General features: G+C 36.7%; 1 non-coding gene across 1 annotated transcript; it reads left to right on the forward strand.

Annotated features, from left to right (window-relative positions):
• The first annotated feature begins 13345 nt into the window (after window positions 1-13345).
• LOC124886238 lies at window positions 13346-13449 on the forward strand. Its single transcript, XR_007043324.1, has one exon. It is a non-coding gene; the product is annotated as a small nucleolar RNA R71 (small nucleolar RNA).
• The last annotated feature ends 5561 nt before the right edge of the window (window positions 13450-19010 follow it).

The raw sequence follows: 19010 nt of genomic DNA on the forward strand, positions 1-19010 counted from the left end.
CACGACAACAACAAAAAAGCTCAAACTTAGATATGGACTCAAGTGTTTGTAAAGAACAAATATAACACTATAAACACTCAATACAAACAAAAATCTCGGACAAGACACAACAAGAACACAACTCTCGGCCAACAACACAACACGGGTAGGTTGCACTCTTTTAGGAATTTTCAGTTTTTCAACAATTTTTTTTTTCAATTAACAAGCCCAATATTGATCTTGTGGGAATAAGATCAAGCCTTTTTTTATACCAAATGATATGAGAAATACATCGGAAGCACGAAATAAACACCAAAATAGTCCACAAGTTTGAAGAACTGAGGACCCCTTTGGTGAGCACTCTCGAATTCACTACAACAATAATGAAAATACAATAACAACAAGATATTGAATGTGTAAATACACCCAGAATAGAAATAATATGGTTATATGGACAATAATAACAATATAGTAACAACACATGGTTTTATAAAACAAGAGATAGAAACAGTTACAAGAACATAAACTTCTAGAAGATTATAATAAAAGTAAAGGGATAATTAGATAGACTTAATGAAAGTATAATCTTAAGAACCCAAGAGCATATTATACTCTTGGACCCTTAACACTACACAAAATTTTCACCTATCTCTTATGAAGACACAAGGTTGGAATCCATCTCCCAAGTATCACGTTTCCAAGCCATGAGATCAACAGGAGTGATTCCACACTCTATGCCTAATTTTCATTTTGGTGCCTTAAGGAGAGAGGACTTGTCTTTATTTGTGCTTCAAGACTTACAACATCATGAATAATATAAGTATAAAATCCCTACAATGTTCTATTTATACTAGGTTACAAATAATATACAAAATGTCCAAAATGCCCTTTTAAGAGCTAGGCTCCCTTCAAGTGTATTTAGGGGCTGCCTTGTTGTGTTACAAGTCTCTTCTTTATACTCCAAGTGTGAGATTAGGGTTGTTTTGGTGTGTTTTAAGTCCTTCACTCGCACACTCCAAGCCCTGGGTTCATTAAATTCTCACCTACATCCATCTTCGTGGTCATACTTGTATGAGTTTCCCTTTTATTCTACACTATTATTGTCTATTCAGTTAGGTGATTACTATTTATTTTATATATCTGTAAAAGCTTCCTTTTTTCCCTTAGCAAATCAATTTCCTTATGCTCATTCATTTAAAGTCATGAATATTTGTCTTGTCTTTTCTCTTTTTTTAAGCGGAATTATAGGCGGAATTTAAGGTCTAGCCTTGGACTCATTGAAGAAAGCACTTAAGGAGAAGACCAATGAGCAATTAGGACAACTACGAACCCCTTAACTAGGTTTTTTACTAATACTAACTAATAGGATTTTAGAAGATTTTCCACACAAAGAGAGGAGGATGTTCTTTCTTCCAACTTTCCAGATGAGCGGACATCTGATCTCAGCAGTGCATTTACTATTGGGATATGGATGGTGCCAGGTAAGGTAAAAAAAGGATTTTTTTTCCATTAGCCAAGGAAAGAATTAGAAAAGGAATATTGTTATTATGAGAAAAAAAAACATAGGATTGATCGAAGGGATCCAGCTAAAAAGAAAAAGAAGAGATCAAGGAGAGAGAGCTAGAGATCATTTGTAAGAGATCAAGTGGCAGATCTAAAACTACTATAGTAAAGTAGAACGAAAGTAACACCCAAAGGTTCTACCTTTTCATGTGCGTTCGGGAATGAATAGAAAGTTTCAAAATATATGTAAGACTCTCAATTGATTGGTTGTAATTTTCATGAGATTTTATGTAATCCAATGTTCAGTGATATGACTTTCCTACTGACTGAATTACTTGAATTAGTTGAAGGTGTGAAGTCTTCTTCTTTTGATTTGAGAGGAATTTGATTTTCTACTGTATGTGATTTTTATAGGGAATAAGAAAAAGTCTTGCTTATTTAAGAGTACCGAGAAGGAGAAGAATAAGCATTACCTCTATTGAAGGAAGAAGCCCTCCCCTTTTTTTATTTATTCTTCCTAGTCTTCGAGTTTCATCTGAATGGCACACAACCTATTTAGTTGCATTTTAGGTTTTGATTCCAGAATAGAACTAAAGATCCTGGCCCCTCCCTTGAAAACGCCTGGTTCTGCAACTAAATTGTAAGTTGCATCAGATCAACAACAAGAAACAAATAAACTACAAAAGCAACAAAGTGAATGCCTATTTGTTTTGGATCTACTAGCCAAGACGCTTGAATCTATTCCACCACAAACAGATAAATAGAATATACTACTATAGGATTTTTCACTGCTTTTGTTGTTATTGCACTACCTCTCACTGTTCCACCTCAATAGGTGGGACTCCCTAACCATTTCTATTTATGTTTAGAAGTAGGGTGAGTGAGTCAGTTCCTTTACCATGAAGTTTTTGGGATATGTGACCTGATGCATCCTCCAGATCAAACGTCTTTATTTACTAAATTCTCTTTTCTTCTCTGGATCTATACTAATTTACCTAATTCTTCTCGTACCAAATCCAAGAGGGACGATGCCAGATTTCCTGACCCATTACTCATTCCTTTCTAACACAATAGGGATCGCAATCTTGATAGAGGAAGAAACAATTGACCTCCAACAATAGGTAGATGGGGTATAGATGGATACAGTGAAATCAATACTTATCTATACTTCCTCTCACCGGCCTAAAACATATATAACTCATGAATTCTTAAGAGAGGGCTGGCAGGTAGTGCTTACAGGGACTATCAAAGAAGTTCCTTAATGCGCCGCATCTACTACTTTGACTCTTTTTATGCAATTATGAACTCCACAAAACTTTATCAATTCCAACGTAACTTATCCTTTTGGAGATGACATCAAAAACTACACGAGCCTCCCAATGAAGCCAACATAAATCTGATCTGAATTAAAAAAATAAAAGGAATTTTAATTATTATAGTCTACTAGCCACCTATTCTGAAACTTCCAGTTCCATTCGAAGCATATAAATTCGTAAATAGATTTGTATGTATAGCCACTTCAGTCGTGCTCATCCTTTCTCAACCGTATTTGTTTTTGGGAACATGGCCAACCAAAAATTATTATGTTGACAATTGTTCATCCACCGATTGCAAAAATACTTTAATTTTCCATTCTCATATGAGGCCAGAAAGTGGATTGGCAACAGGTCGGTACAAAGTGATTCATCGTGATCAAACATGAGTCGAACGCTCATTAGGGAAGATTTATAGATCATTAATTTCTCCCAAATGGAATGAAAAGTGGTTCCATGTAAAATATCAACACCTCACATAAAACAATGCTACTTCCCCATATGGAGTTCCGAATCCAAAGGCAATCATTGAGTGAACTCTATCTTTTTTGTGTTAGTTGACCTAAGTTGAACCCTTACTACTAGAGTGGGCCTCCGCCTCTGAACCATACGTGGGATGAGTTTTTTCCTCACATAGCTCAAGTCAAAGACAAGGGGAAGTTTAGAAACGATAGGGAAACCTAGCAGCTGTCGAGCGAAGCGAGGATAAGCTTGCTTCTTCACAAACCTATGCCCTCAAAAAACAAACCTTGTAGTGATAGTGCTTTACGTTCTTTCTATTCCATCCCATTAAATTCTGATACATGCAGCTAATACTAAAATAATAAGTGAAGTAGTCATCATATGACCAATCGGCTTAGACACCAGACTGCCCGTGCCCGCCTATTTTGTCTCGCCCTAAATATAATGGCTCTCTTAGTTATGTTATGTCCCAACCCAATTTCTCATTTCATCTATTCTACGCCCGTAACCCAATAAGTTCGCAAAGCCAACATAATATTAGGGTCATCCTTTTCATTCTATATTGACCTTGGCCTAAGTTGGCTTTTTGGCAAGCCTGTTCCCACTGTGCTCATGGCCCAGCTAGCCTACCAAAGGTAGTGGGAATTTTCCCCTTCCATGGTTAAAGACTTTTTTTAATGTGTAATCTACTCCACTAGGAGCGTTCTGGACATAGATGATATCATCACGATGCCTCTTTTCATACCGCTAAAGATGCTTAACTCCACTTCGCCAACTGGTGTTACCTATGCTTTTGTGTCTCTCAGCATGGTTAGCACTGGGTGTTTCTAAGAAACAAGGCTTACACCCATTCATATTAGTTCATCCAAAGTTCCTTACCCTTATGATTGAATGATTGAATAATCCATATTCCTATCAAGGTTAAGGAGTCAACTGAGTATCTCAATGGTGGGATTGAATACCTGAATTGAATAAGAGTTCATGTCACCCACCCTGAACAAATAAGTGATGTGGGCCACAGGTTGTAAATATGCCGCTGGGTCGCCCGACAGAAGAACACCCAACATAAAGATGTACACTCCTCTATGTGAAATATTCATACTCATAGGAGATTTTTGATAGTAGTCGTGACTAACATCTATCATCTCTTGACTTTTTGGTAAGGTTAGAGCTTCAAGCCTAATTTCAGATGGTGCACCCTCTACATAAGAACCGCCTGATGAAGGGGGAATGGGAAAAGATATAGGCCCAAAACCTTTGACCCTTCTTTCTAAATAGGGGTACTTGAGGCACCTCATCTTCTCATTTCACTATTGTTCAATCCCATTAGGCTGAAGTGTTTGGCCTTTCCTTCTCTGCACCCACATAGGCCTCACTGACCTATCACATGTTAGAAAGAAGAAAGTATGAAAAATAGTAAATGGAGCACACAACAAAAAGGTTATAAATATGAGAAGTTCCCCTTTGATTTGGTAAAAAGGAAATGAAGAATGGAAATGAATCAAAATAAAGTGTTTCTAGCTCTAATTTCGGATAAAATTCTCCCAGTTATGTCTGGTAATGAATAGGGTGGCTTTCTCTGACCAACACACCACCTTTTGCTTTATCCATGGAGCATAAGAATTGCTTGGAATGTAGTTAGACCAAAAGAAGGAATGAACGGATAGGAATAGGAATTATAGTACTATTGGAAAAAGGAACCTATGGAAACATCTCTACTGATGGACCATTTCAATAGTAAGAGTGATTCCATGCCACGAGGCATAGCCATGGAAGTAATGAAAAATAAAAAGATATGTTGTTGGACCATCTATTTTATCGATTTGAGTTTTCCTTCTTTAGAAAAGATGAGATGCTAAAAATGAATGTTTTTGCAACACATATCAAAAGGATACTAATTAAGTCGACCACCAATGACTAATTAAAGCACCGAGAGTGGCTTGATCCCCTATTTGATTAGACCGCTCTGAGAAAGATAAAAAGCAAGCTTCCATAGTTTAGAGCCCAGCTCCAACAACTTCTCGGTATGTGAGGTAAGGTACTTCTTTTGGTTTGAATAGGGGGATGAACCTTTTTTGGTTGAAGTAGCCATGACTTTGGTCATGGTCAATTTAAACCCATAAGCCCAGTCCACTTGCATCCATGTTCATTAAAATAATCGATTTTATTGACTTGATCAGTCACTATCCCTCGTATTATAAGATTCTCTCACCCTACGGTCGATATTCCATTCCCTTTAGTCGTAGGTGCTTGTTATATTTTGATTTGAATGGGATGGGGCTCTTGAGATACATATGATCGTCCCTTTAGGTGTCTCGGTGATACAAACAAAGAAAAGACAATATCTTTTAACATACCCTTGAACAAAAAGCCAATCCTTACCAAAAGAGGAAATAGAATAATCTACTTTCTTTTTTTCCTTCCAGTTGATTCCCCTCGACAATGCACTTCCTTCTAACAAGTGGCTGAGAGTTTGCAAGCAACCTTGGCCTCTTGGAAAGAGTTCTCTTTCCTCTCTTTTTCGGTTTGACCACAGTAAGACACTTGAACTCGAAGCTACAATCAGATTCGATTAGATATGGTCCTATCTGACCCAACCATGGAAATTAGAATGGTTGGCCTGGTTGGATAGTAGAATGAGAAAAGGGGGATTTGTTTCCATTCTCTTTTCGGGCACGAATAGGAACTTCCAAAAAATGGAAAAGAAAATACATGTACATAATGTAATGAAATATTCCAAAATACGTGATCTGATTGATAGGCTGGCCACAGAAAAGATAGAGTTTACCAACCACATAACAATTCATTTTTGTGTGTAGCGCGTGGGCCCATTTATCAAGAATAACTATACTACAGTCATTCATCTAATATAAAATCAATGAGTAGATCTCACCTCTCCTTCCCCATACCGTAGCTAGGAGAGATAGTGTATCCACAGAGGATAGAGTACGGGCCCTTGCCCAATATTTCATTTAGACGCGGCTTGAATGCCTTTATGTTATAGGTTGTGTTAAGCATGCTTCTTTAATAGAAAATAAAATCTTTTTCCATGACAACAGATGCGACTATAAATGGCAGGATGGTAAGTTCTCTATAGACAATGGGGATGATAACGTTCAACTCACTCCCATGATTTAAAGGTGAGGCGGTCATTGGCAAGTAACCAAATTTGAATTGTGATTCAAAGAGTTAATTATAAACTTCAAACCCTATGGATGCTCAAATTACTACACGTTTATCAAGAATAATAATAAAAAAGACATGTAAAATAAATTGTAGGGATTTTATCTTGGAGGTGATTTGTCAACAAACAAAACACGAATGCAATACGTCTAATCTTACAATCAAGATTAGAGAGGGTCTTGGGATCATGTCAACCTAAAGGTAAATTATATGGTTAATGATGGTTTGTCATGAGTTTTAGTAATTGATCAAACAATAGGCTAGGTCGAATGTCTTTGTAGTCAATCTTTCTACAAAACTACAACAATTACACCCATTGGATCTTTCGAGCACCTAACAAGTGTGCAATTGATAATCATCCAAACCCTGAATCAAACATCCCAATTTCTAGTATGATGCCATTTATAAGGATTACACTCTAATCGCACATATTTAGAAGATTGCAAAAGGTAGCAAACGATAGACTTAATTGTTCACCATTGCTTTGTCCCCTATAACCCTCTTTTGAGGATCTTATGGGTTATCTAATATTCACCTTTATCCCTTTATTGAGAATGATAAAGGGTTTATAAAGTTTGGGGTTTTCACCCATCAAACCCATTAGGAGATTTTGGGGTTTTCACCCATCAAATTCCAACTAGTAATCTTAAGCAATGGTGGAATCCATACTTAACAACTAAAATTAAGAATACGCAAAAACACCCACACACAATTACATATTAGTTTAACATAATCCCAAGACTAAATTAATTAGCTACTCTCGAAGAAAATAAAGAGAAATATACCATAGGGATTTCCCAAAACATCCATTCTTCACAAAACCACTAAGAAACTAAACCTCCAAAAATAGTTGCACACTTGCATATTTAGGGTTTCCTTCTTTCCAATCCAAAATTAGTTATGAGGTAAGCAATACCCAAAGAAGAAATTTCTAATATATTGTTTGGGATTTTTCTAAGTACTTTTACAAGTCTGCCCTTGGGCATATTCCTGCTGAAATACGATCATGCATGACTGTCCGCGATCGCAGTTATATTCCACAGCTGTATTGTATTAACCATCTTGACTAACTGTGACTGTGCATTATGGACCGTAGTTACAGTACCTAAGGCTGATGTTGTCTAGGTCTTCAGCTGTACTCTTTTTTGCTCCCCTTTTATCATTTTCAGCCCCAATCCACATCTTTCAATCTCCTCAACTCTATTCTTGCAAAAAGTAGATATTAGTCAATTTTATCACCAATAAGTCTCATTAATTTATTTAAAACAAGGTATTGTGCAAAAATGTTTAGTGAGAATTAGTGGAAAAATCCCCCCTCATCAAGGGGGCTTTTCATAGTTAAAAAACTACTAGACTATATGGATTACAACTGAACTTCAAATTCTACTTGGTTGATTAATTCAGGGGTAGGGCTGGAACATAACATTGGACAATCTCTATTTCTATATGGTAATTAAAGTCAAAAATGAGAAAACCAGGTGCAATTCAATCCTGTTTCCTAGCAATGATTCCCAAAGAAGCAAAACCTCAATAGACCGAAGCCCACTGCTATGGGGACTACACTATATAAGAGAATGACTAAAGAAATTGCCAATAGTTTCTATTGAAAGACAGGTTGGCTCTTTAAAAAGGGTGACCTCATAATCTCATTTTGATAGGAAGATATATTGATAATTATCCCAAGGAGGCTTACTACTCAGTTGATATGAGATTGAGTGGAAAATTGAGTGGAAAAATTACCCCTCATCATGATCCCATGGAGGCTTACTAATTATTTAGTGAGATTGAGTGGAAAAATTACCCCTCATCAACACCCTTAACTTAAGACCTTTCTTGTCCTCAAGCAACACTATCCTTTATTATGATACAACTTATATGTATGCCCTCATTCTATCACTGAATGATCATGATGACTCAAACATGATTTCTACCACTAAAAGCTTTTAACACATAGGAAAATAGGCTTTTAACAACTTTTCTACTCATAAGATGAAATATCGGAGGATGAAATAGACTTTGGGGAGAAACCATGTAACAGTAACTAAAACTTTAGAAATGACTCACATGTTGACTACAATCATGCAATACTTCCATTTATCTCATTGTGCAGAAGATGATAAAATAACCTACCCAAACTAGGTCACATGCCTCCTCACAAGAAAGGAAAAATTTACACACTTAGTTACCAAGCATGCAACAAGGAATTTTGAGTGCAAACACTTACTTTCTCAAGAAGTTCTCCATGTTAACAAGTACCATGTCATATGCTTTCCCTTATTTTCAATCGCCACTACAATGACCACACTTGGTTGCAGATCACAAAGAGCTTTTTGTGCTTGTAATGTAGGTTTAGGGTTGGGGTAGGATATCATTTGGGAATAACATTGCTACATCCCTCATTGAACATTCACATCACAGTTTTTCAATCCTCTTTTTTGGCTAAGGGCCACTCTTCTTTATTTTCTTTCTTTTCCTATACCTACTAATAGCTTTCTTTGTGTACCACTTTTCTTTCATTTCTTTTTCTTGCAACTTATGCGCACTTCATTCCTACGATGGACTCATTCATTTTCTATTTATTTATTTTATGGTTCAAGAACATGAGACATTTCACTAACAAGTTTTTGGCCTTATACTTTCTTCCATCAACCTTTACCACCCCCAACTTAGGATTTTAGCCTTAAGTTACATTTTCAAGTTCAAGGATAGTTTGGTTCATAAGAGAGATAAAAAAGATGGGTCACGGGTTATAATAAGTTTTCCAAAGAAAGGTCCAAAGGCTTATACTAGTGATAATTATGCATCGGTAGTCTTCTTAGGTTAAAATGGGCTTCCAAAATCACAAGATGGCCTATGATTATTTTACCAACCAAGAAAAGTCAAAATTTAGCTTTGAAAGACTAATTAGGCAAGTTCTAGAAGGTACAAGTACATATGAGATAAGGACAATTAACCTCACACACATGGCATGTGAATGTTGTTAGGGGGTTCAATAGTTTTACCCCTTCGAGACAAAGGTGCAGTACTCACTATTTTTCCAACTTCAACTTTCAGAGTCATAGAAAGAGGGAAAAATCTTGCCACAAATTTGCTCACATCTATGCCTTCGAATTTTGCAAAAATTTTAGAAGGAGGGGGTTGTTTTATTTTGTATTCATACCACACATAATTTTATAATCATGGAAACCACCTAAACTATCGCTCAAATTGAAAAATATAGTACGGGAAACCCACCATATGGTTACTCAGACTCCACCAATGGATAATAATGGAATCCCATATTATAAATACTATAGGTACTCAGACTTCCCTTGCATTCTATGGCCTCAGTGCCATGGGTAATAAGACTTCCCCTATACCTATTATTATAAATCCAATCACAACAGAACTAAAATAAAGTGACAACTGAACAAAATAACTAATCCATGCAAATGTAGGCATCATTAGAGTGTCTGATTATTACAACCCAAATAAAAATAAAGATAAGAATTATCCAAAAGAGCATAAAAGTATGTAGAAATATCCATAATATAGGCCTAAATTAAATGAATAAGATTAAGGAGACTCCCCTAATTGAAAAGATAAAAGTTTCCCCACTGTATAAATAATCAAGGGTAAAAGAGATAAGGGTGATCCCTAAATATGCATCAAGAGCTACTATCACTATTGGACTCTATATCACCACCTTCTTCCTCAAGATCAGACCACTCGGCTAGGCCTCATCGTCAATGTCCACCAAGGAAGAAGGAACTCACTCATGTCAGTATGCTTGATCTCATAAATATAATTGATTTGTTGAGCCCCAACTTTCACCAAATTTCCCTAAAGCTTGATAGTCACCTTAAGTGGGTCTAAAAAGACACTTCACCGATATTTTCATAAAATTCACAAACCCATTGCTCATTTTCAATGCATGGATCCAGAGTGAAGCACCACCATCCTTTGGCTTCGAGTTTGTCATAAAGTTCCTATAGTTTCTCTAGCATATTTTCCAAGGAAATTCTTCTCTCCACGAGCATCTTTGTCCTAAAAAATCCCTATAGTAATGAGTGTGCCACTTGTGTGACATGAATTAGATGTGATCATGCTTATCTATGATGTTTTCCTGAAAGCACTAAGCACACATTATATCTTTTGTTGATATTTTAATCTTAAAAACTGTGCTATTTTGATCACTAGAGCTTATTGGACTAGATTCTTGGTGTTGCTTTACTTAAAATTGAAAATGCAGGATTTTTGGCCTGGCAGGAAACTACCCTCAGTTACTATGATCACTAGTCTGGACCGCATTCGTGTTTCTTCAATCGCTGTCTATGACTGCTATCACAATACATGAGGGAGGTTCCATTGTTAGCTCTGTATGCTCAAATTTCTTCTAATTTTAGGCCAATAGCATGTTCTACAATATGGGTCCATATGAGGATCATTTGAATAATGCTAAAAGGTGGATGGATGTGCCCTTTTGAAAACAAACATCATTAGTGAAAGTCCAATTGGGCAAATCATCAAACACTTGGTGTGCACATTTCATTTGTCTACATTTTCCAAATATCCTTAGGTACTCAAGACGTCCCACTTATATGCATACCTTGTTCAAGCAGCCAAAATCTCACCAATATAAAGTAATACAACATAGAAAGCATAATAATTAAAACTTCAGTCCCTCTCTAAATTATGCATTGTAGGGCTTATTATTATAAATAAAATCACAGACACATGACACTTATCAGAGTTGTGATGCAGCAGGAATGCAACTACATTGTTTGAGAGCTCAAAAACTTGGCCAAGAATTAGCCCAAATTATAGAGTATAATCTTGAAAGGGATTGTGAGGGAAATGAGGGAAACTAGGGGTTAAATGGAAAAGTGGTCGCGACCGTTATTAGGGACTGCATTTGTGAACACCCGGATGACCGCAATCGTGCTTGGGGACTGCAATTGCGGTAACTAAGAGTAATTTTTCTTCTTTGTTTTCCTCTGTTTAGCATTTTACTCAATTTTGACATATTTATCTCATGTTCAACTTATCCAATGCACTCTATAGTTCTACAAATGCATGGGTTATTCGTATGAAAAATATAACATCTATCCTACAAAAACATAACAAAAAAGGATACGAGCCTCTCTCATGGCATTTGTGGGTTTCCTCCCACCTATCACCTTAGTTATCATCATGTAGCGATGCCTTTCTTCCTTCATTCTCAGGGTATGTCTTCGACTCCTCTTAATTCATCTTCTCATTTTCAACATCCACTATAGATACTACTTGTAACTCCGTAGTTTACTTCTCTGACTTTCAAATTTTGAAAGAGATCTCAGTCTCTTGAACTCTAAATTTCATCTTTCCCAGCTCTAGATCAATAATGGCTCTCTCGGTGGCAAAGAAAGGATGACCAAGAATGATAGGCACCTGTATGTCCATTCACAATCCAATACAATGAAATCCACTAGGAGAATGAACTTTTCTACTTTAAAAAGGATGTCAAACAATATACCCACCAGCATTTTTATAGACCAGTCCGCCATCAAGAGTCACATATAGGTTGGCATCAGGGTATCTAAACCAAGATTCTTGGATATGACAAAAGGTATTAAGCTGATTCTCACACCAAGATCACATAGATCTTTTTCAAATTCATGCATTCTAATTGAACATGGAAGAGTGAATGCTCCGAGATTATCTTTCTTTTTTGCAACCTTTCTATCCATGATAGTGCTACATCCATGAGTGACCTCAATAGTTTTACCTTCAATAAGTTTCTTCTTAAACGTCAACTTAGTGTATCCCGAGATCTCTTGGATAGATTCAAGCAAAGGGATATTTATTGATAGGTTGCTATGTTTTGCCATGAAGTTTCTTAATTTGTCACCTTTATATTTTTTATGCAATTGTTGAGGGAATAGGGGAGAAACTTGGATAATTGGCCCTGCATCACCTTGTGGCTTCCTAACTTCTACCACTTCTTCATGATTTTCCTCAATCTCTTACTCTTCATTTGTTTCTTTTCTTTAGGGAATCACTCACTTTTTTTCTTTACCCTTGAGTAAATCCTCACTCAACTCTCCTCTACAGGGCTCATTACGTACCTTCCCACTCGTTGTGACAATTTCTAGAACTTGGGCATCATTCTTTAAACTAGCAATCATGTCACTAGGGAGTCCACCTCTAGGCCTAGAATTTAGTTATGTGGAGATTTTCCCGACTTAGATCTCCAATTTCTTAATAGAGATAGAGTGAGACACCACTATTTGAGAGAGTTGGGAAAAATAACCCTTCATCTCATGGACCATTTTATTTATACCCTCTACTAGACTAAAGATTTGTGCCAACAAATCCTTGATTTTGAATTTTTCAAGGTCGACGATATTTGACTCTTTTGATTTGGCTCGATTATTAGGAGGAACATAATGGTCATTGTCAATTTCCTAATCTCTCCAATATCTATACCTCTCGCAGTCCATCCAACTTTGATTACCACCTTTCCTTTGATAGGCGGGCCAGAACCCCCCAAGTAGTAGCCAAATAGTAGATTTCCTCATCCAACTTCTTTTCCTCTTCATCATCTTCATAATATTTTTATGTTATGGCATTGATCACTTTCACGAGTGCGCCCATAACACGCTTACTTAAGATTTTGAGTTGGGTCATTATTTTTTCCATGTTCTCCTCTTTTTCTTGATTCTACTTTGTTTGTTCATTATCAACCATGGAAGTAGTAGAAGGAAACATGGGATCTTCAATTTCTTGGGCATGCCAACCCCAATTTATTTTTGACACCTCCAATCAATAGAAAGGCCGTGGGGTGGTCCAACTTTACTAGGGAACCACCCACCATATTATCTACCATTGTTTTGTTTAACAGATCAAGGTCATGATAGAAGATTTTGAGAAGCATTTTCTCTAGGAATTTATGATTTGGGCATTGAGCAAGCTTACGCTTAAACCTCTCCCAAGCTTCAAACAATGGTTCCCCATTCATTTGCTGAAAATTTACAATCTCATCCCACTTTTGAAGCATTTTTTATGGTAGGAAATATCCATTAGTAAACATATTAGTAAGCTCGTCCCAAGATGTAATTGAGCTGGGTGGAAGTGAGCGAATCCATAAAACTGCCTCGCCCGTTAATGAGAATGGGAAAAGGAGAAGCCAAATGGACTCTTGAGTAATGTGATCTATATTGAATGGTGCACCCACTTCTAAAAAATTCATCAAATGGATATGTAAGACCCCACAAAAATTCTTAGCTTAATTCAGTCCTTTAAGCTTGTTAAGGGGGTCGCAGACTTAGAAAATTCTAGCTAAGTATTCAGACTTAGTGTTATTTTAGCCTTTGAAAGTGGGAAATATTATTTTCCGACCTTTAAATCCATTAGATGTTGATATTTGAGTTAATTCATGATCAAGAATGTCAATAGGTGTTCCCGAACAAGTTTTGGATTTTTCAAACTTTGTTTGAAGAACCTTTGGAATCCTAAACCAGTGAATCAATGTGATCTTTATGCGTCGCATCAACTATGGAATCGATAAATGTTTTCCCCAGCTCCCAGCATCCAATTCCAGTGAACCAACATGGTCTCAACGCGGCGCATTGGATGTCGCGTTGATACTAATGATGCGGTGCGTCGGCCTGCGCATCGATGGTTCAATTTATAGTCATTAAAGGGCACATCCTAAGGGTTAATTAAGTCTTTTTCCCCCGCCCTTCATCCCCCATAACATGAAATTTAGACCTTTTTAAGCAAAATATAATTATTGTTTCATAAATTTCTCAAGAATAAAAACCCTAGGTATATTAAATTCAAATTTAAGGCTCAAGATTCCACTATTAATTTCCTAAAATTCACCAACTAATGCATGTGAAGTGTTTATCCAAGGGTTCCTTCCACCCTTGGAGTCCAAGAAACCTTTTTAAAGTTCATGTAGAGAGATTTCATGATTTCCATGATTTGAATTAAAGTGTATTCATAATTTATTACAAGATTCATGTAGAGTTAATTGATATACATGCTTTATCAAGTGAATTCATGTTGAAACTATTGGAATTGTGTAATTGGAATTGAATCATGATGCCTACATATTATTTTAGCATTATGTGCATAAATTATGCCCCACAAGTGTTGGATGAACTGCCCATGTAAGTTGGATAGTGAAATTATATCAAGTTAGCATGTATGAAAGTGTTTTCTTGAATGCTCAAATGAATGAATGATGACTAAGTAGTTAGTTACTATGTCTCAATATTATGCCATGTCTTTTAAGTTTATGCTATCGAGTCCTAGGGTTATTTAATACCTTATAATTTAGCTGCTTGTCATGTGCCATGGTCAATCACCAAGAAGTATCAGTCATGTCACGATTAGTAGAATTCAGTCAGTTACAAAACTTAGGAAAACTTAGTGGACTCAAAATTGGTCTAGTTCAATTCAGTAAAATTAGTTCATTTTGGTTGTATAGTAGTATCAGAAATAGTCTAGTCTATCATAGTACAATTTAGAATTCAGTCCAGTGTCTATTCTGTTTATAGTAGGATTCATCATCGAGTGAACCTAAGGATAGGGACTCACCTGCCAGCCCAGGTTGAGACATTAACCTCCTAATTGAGGGTTGATGAGGTGATCTACCTGCTATTTGAGGGTACCACTATTCTCGATTAGAGCACCTATCAGATGAGGGTGACTCAGCACTTGTCCTTACTCATGGCATGGTATTGACACTCTTCCAACTAGGGTTATATGTTAGACCCAAAAATAGATAGAGAAGGGGTATGTTTGTCAGATGATTACTTCCCATAGTGTCAGTTTTAGATTCAGTCTTAGTATGGAACTCAATTCAGTTTCGCAGATTCAGTACTACCAGACACAGTTACTTAGCTCAGTATGGGACTCAATACAGTTCCATAGAATTAAGACTGTTAGATACAGTCATTCAGCTACTAGTAATTCAATATCATTATACTCAAATATCAATTACTCAGTATTCAGATTTAGTATTCAGATTTAGTAATCAGTGTTATTACAATCTAAGTACAGTTTACATAATCATGCATGTATTCTCATTCAGTCAATCTTATGATATTTAGTTAGTATTGTTCATGCATGTGAACCCATGCATTTTAGCCTATCTCACTAAGCATACTAGTACATTCAAAGTACTAACGCATATTTTTCTTTTCCGCTATGATGTCTTATATCATAGGTTCAGACATTTAGGCTCCCGAGCACCCTTAGCAGATTAGATTCTAAACATATAGAGTTAGTGGTAAGTCCTCATAGTTTGTGGATCTAATTATTTATTTAAGAATTTTAGTTCATATTTATTAGTCAAAGTTAGTTGGTAACTTGTCCCATCAATTCCACAGCTTAGACAGTTCAGACAGTTTAGAGGTATTTTAGACTAGAGTATTTTCAAACAGTTATTTATTTTTCAGTATTGATGTTCAATTTTGGTATTGTGAAACCATATTTAGTATAATTTACAATATTGAACCTTATGGCTAGTTTTCCACCTATTTTCTGCATATTTATCATTTTATTATCCAGTTATTATTACAGGTACCAGTCATGGGTTAGCTTGTGGTCCTTCAAGATTATAAACATTGTGTAGTGTCTGGGGTACAAACTCGGGGAATTATAAACTTTGTATCAGAGCCTAAGGTTCAACAGAGTCCTAGGAAGTCTAAAATCAGCATTTATTAAAGTCTTGTTCATAGGTGTGTTGCGCGCCACACTTATAGATAGGAGGCTACAACATATTTTAGGAAAAGTTTCCCTTCTTTCTATATTTATGTTGTTCGAGTGAGCATGAGCTCTAGTTAAACTCTCAGTATAATTCTTTCTCCTTTATTTACATAAATATGCCTCAAAATAGGACTAAGGGAAGAGGAACGAAAGAACAGCCAGAACCCCAGCTCGTCCAACCAGATCTACTGGATGAACACGTCTCCCACACTGAGTTTAGAGCAGTATTCACCACCCTAGCTCATTTTGTGGCAGCCCAGAATGAATGCTTAGCTACCATTCTAGCCAACTCAATGTTCGATACTACTTCTTTTAGGATTTGGGACTTCACCCGAATGAACCCTCCATTATTTACCGGGCCTAAGTCAGATGAGAACCCTTAGAAATTTCTTGAGCAGGTGCATAAGGTTACTGATATTATGGGGGTTATCGCTGTTGAGATTTTAGAGTTTGCCATATATCAGTTGTAGAATATGGTTTACTCATGGTTTAAAAAGTGGAAAATAGAAAAAGCCACAGATACAGGGCCCATAGAGTGAGATGAGTTTGCCAATTCTTTTGTGGATAGGATCTTCCTATCGGAGTTAAGAGAAGGAAAGGTTTTTAAGTTTATCAATATGAATTAAGGCGATATGGCAGTGAAAGAGTATTCTCTCAAGTTTACTCAATTAGCTAGATATGCTCCTTATGTGGTGGCAGACAACAGATCCTGAATGAGTAAGTTTATATCAGGGGTGTCTAGCAGCATAGTCAAGGAGTGTAGGACCACAATGCTTATTAAGGAAATAGACATATCCAGGATCACGGTCCATGCTCAGCAGATAGAGAAGCCTAAGAATAAAGAGAAGGAAAAGGAGAGCAAGAGAGCGAGAATCGATAGTTTCAACTTTTCTTAGCCTAAGTTAAAGGGTGGGAATCGTTCTCACTTCTGCTAGAAATCTTTAGTCCCAGTTCCATCCTCAGCCAGTGCTCATGTGCCAAAATTTAGAGATGGAAATAGGGATAGTGCACCAGCCCCTAAACCCCGGGACAGTGTTAGCAGTGCCCAAACCAATCCTCTTTGTCGAAAGTATGGTAGAAACCACCAGGGTATCTGTAGAGTGAGTAGCGATGTGTATTTTAGGTGTGGAAAGCCAGGCCACAGAGTCAGAGATTGTCCCTAGTTAAGTTCTCAGGGTCATAATAACCATTCCCCAGCTCAGTCTGGTCGCTTGAATCAATAGGGTGGCGCTTCTAGTACTACCAGCGGGCAATGCCAAAAACAAACTCTATGCTATTAAGTCCTGACATTATCAGGAGAGTTCTCCTGATACGGTCACTGGTACATTACAAGTTTTTCATTTGTATGTTTATGCTTTGCTAGATCCAGTAGCTTCTTTGTCCTTTGTTACTCAATACATAGCAGTTGGTTTTGAAGTCAGTCCCAAAATTCTAGAAGAGCCTTTCTATGACTATACCCCAGTGGGTCAATCTATCATAGTCAGGTGGGTATATAGGAACTGCCTAGTCATAACATCTCAAAAATTCACTTCAGTAGACTTATTCAAATTAGAGATGATGAATTTTGATATCATTCTCAGCATGGGTTGGCTTTATTCTTTATATGCCTCAATCAAATGCAAAAATAGAATTATCCAGTTTCAGTTTCCAAATAAACCCATCCTAGAGTAGAGGGGTAGTACTTCAGCACTTAGGGGTTAGCTTATTTCCTACCTAAGGGCAAGGAAAATGATATCTATGGTATACGTCTACCATCTCGTTCGAGTCTAGGACTCTATTTTAGAAAACCCTACTCTTGAATTAGTATCAATAGTATGTGAATTTCTAGATATGTTTCTCAAAGATCTTTGCAGGATTTCACCTGAAAGGGAAATTGACTTTGGACTAGACCTTCTTCTAGATAATCAGCCCATATCTATCCCACCATATAGAATGGCACCTGCAGAACTCAGAGAATTAAAAGACCAATTAAAGGATCTCCTAGATATGGGGTTCATTAGAACTAGCGTGTCCCCGTGAGGGGCACCAGTTTTATTCGTTCATAAGAAAGATTGTTCCCTAAGATTGTGTATTGACTATCATCAGTTAAATAAATTCACAGTCAAGAACAAGTATCTACTTCCAAGAATCGATGACTTATTTGACAAATTTCAAGATGTCTGTTACTTCTCTAAGATAGACCTCAGATCAGGCTATCACTAGCTTAGAGTCAGGGAATGTGACATCCCAAAAATAGCTTTCAGAACTCGATATGGTCACTTCAACTTTTTAGTCATGTCCTTTGGTCTTACCAATGCCCTAACAGCTTTCATGGACTTGATGAACCGTGTGTTCAAGCAGTACTTGGACATGTTCATCATAGTATTCATGTATGATATTTTTGTCTACTCTCGTAGTGAACATGATCATGCATACCATCTTAGAATAGTACTATAGACTCTCAGAAATTATCAGTTATTTTCCAAATTTAGAAAGTGCAAATTTTGGCTAAGTTCAGTAGTTTTTCTCAGCCATATAGTTTTTGGGGATAACATTAAGGTTGATCTCCATATGACTTAAGTAGTAAAAAACTGGCCCAGATCTATCTCTTCTTTAGATATCAGGATTTTCTTGGGTTTGGCCAGCTATTACCAAAGGTTTTTAGAGGGATTCTTATCTATTGTATCCCCTATGTCTAGACTGACTCAGAAGAAAGTTAAATTCTAGTGGTCAGATTCTTGTGAAAAGAGTTTTCAGGAGTTCAAGACTCGACTCACTACAGCTATAATTTTGACCCTACCAGATGGTTTAGACGGCTTTGTTATGTATTATGATGACTCCTAAGTGGTCTTG

This window comes from Capsicum annuum, chromosome 7 (assembly GCF_002878395.1).
Source record: "Capsicum annuum cultivar UCD-10X-F1 chromosome 7, UCD10Xv1.1, whole genome shotgun sequence".
In the NCBI taxonomy this organism is placed as follows: Eukaryota; Viridiplantae; Streptophyta; class Magnoliopsida; order Solanales; family Solanaceae; genus Capsicum; species Capsicum annuum.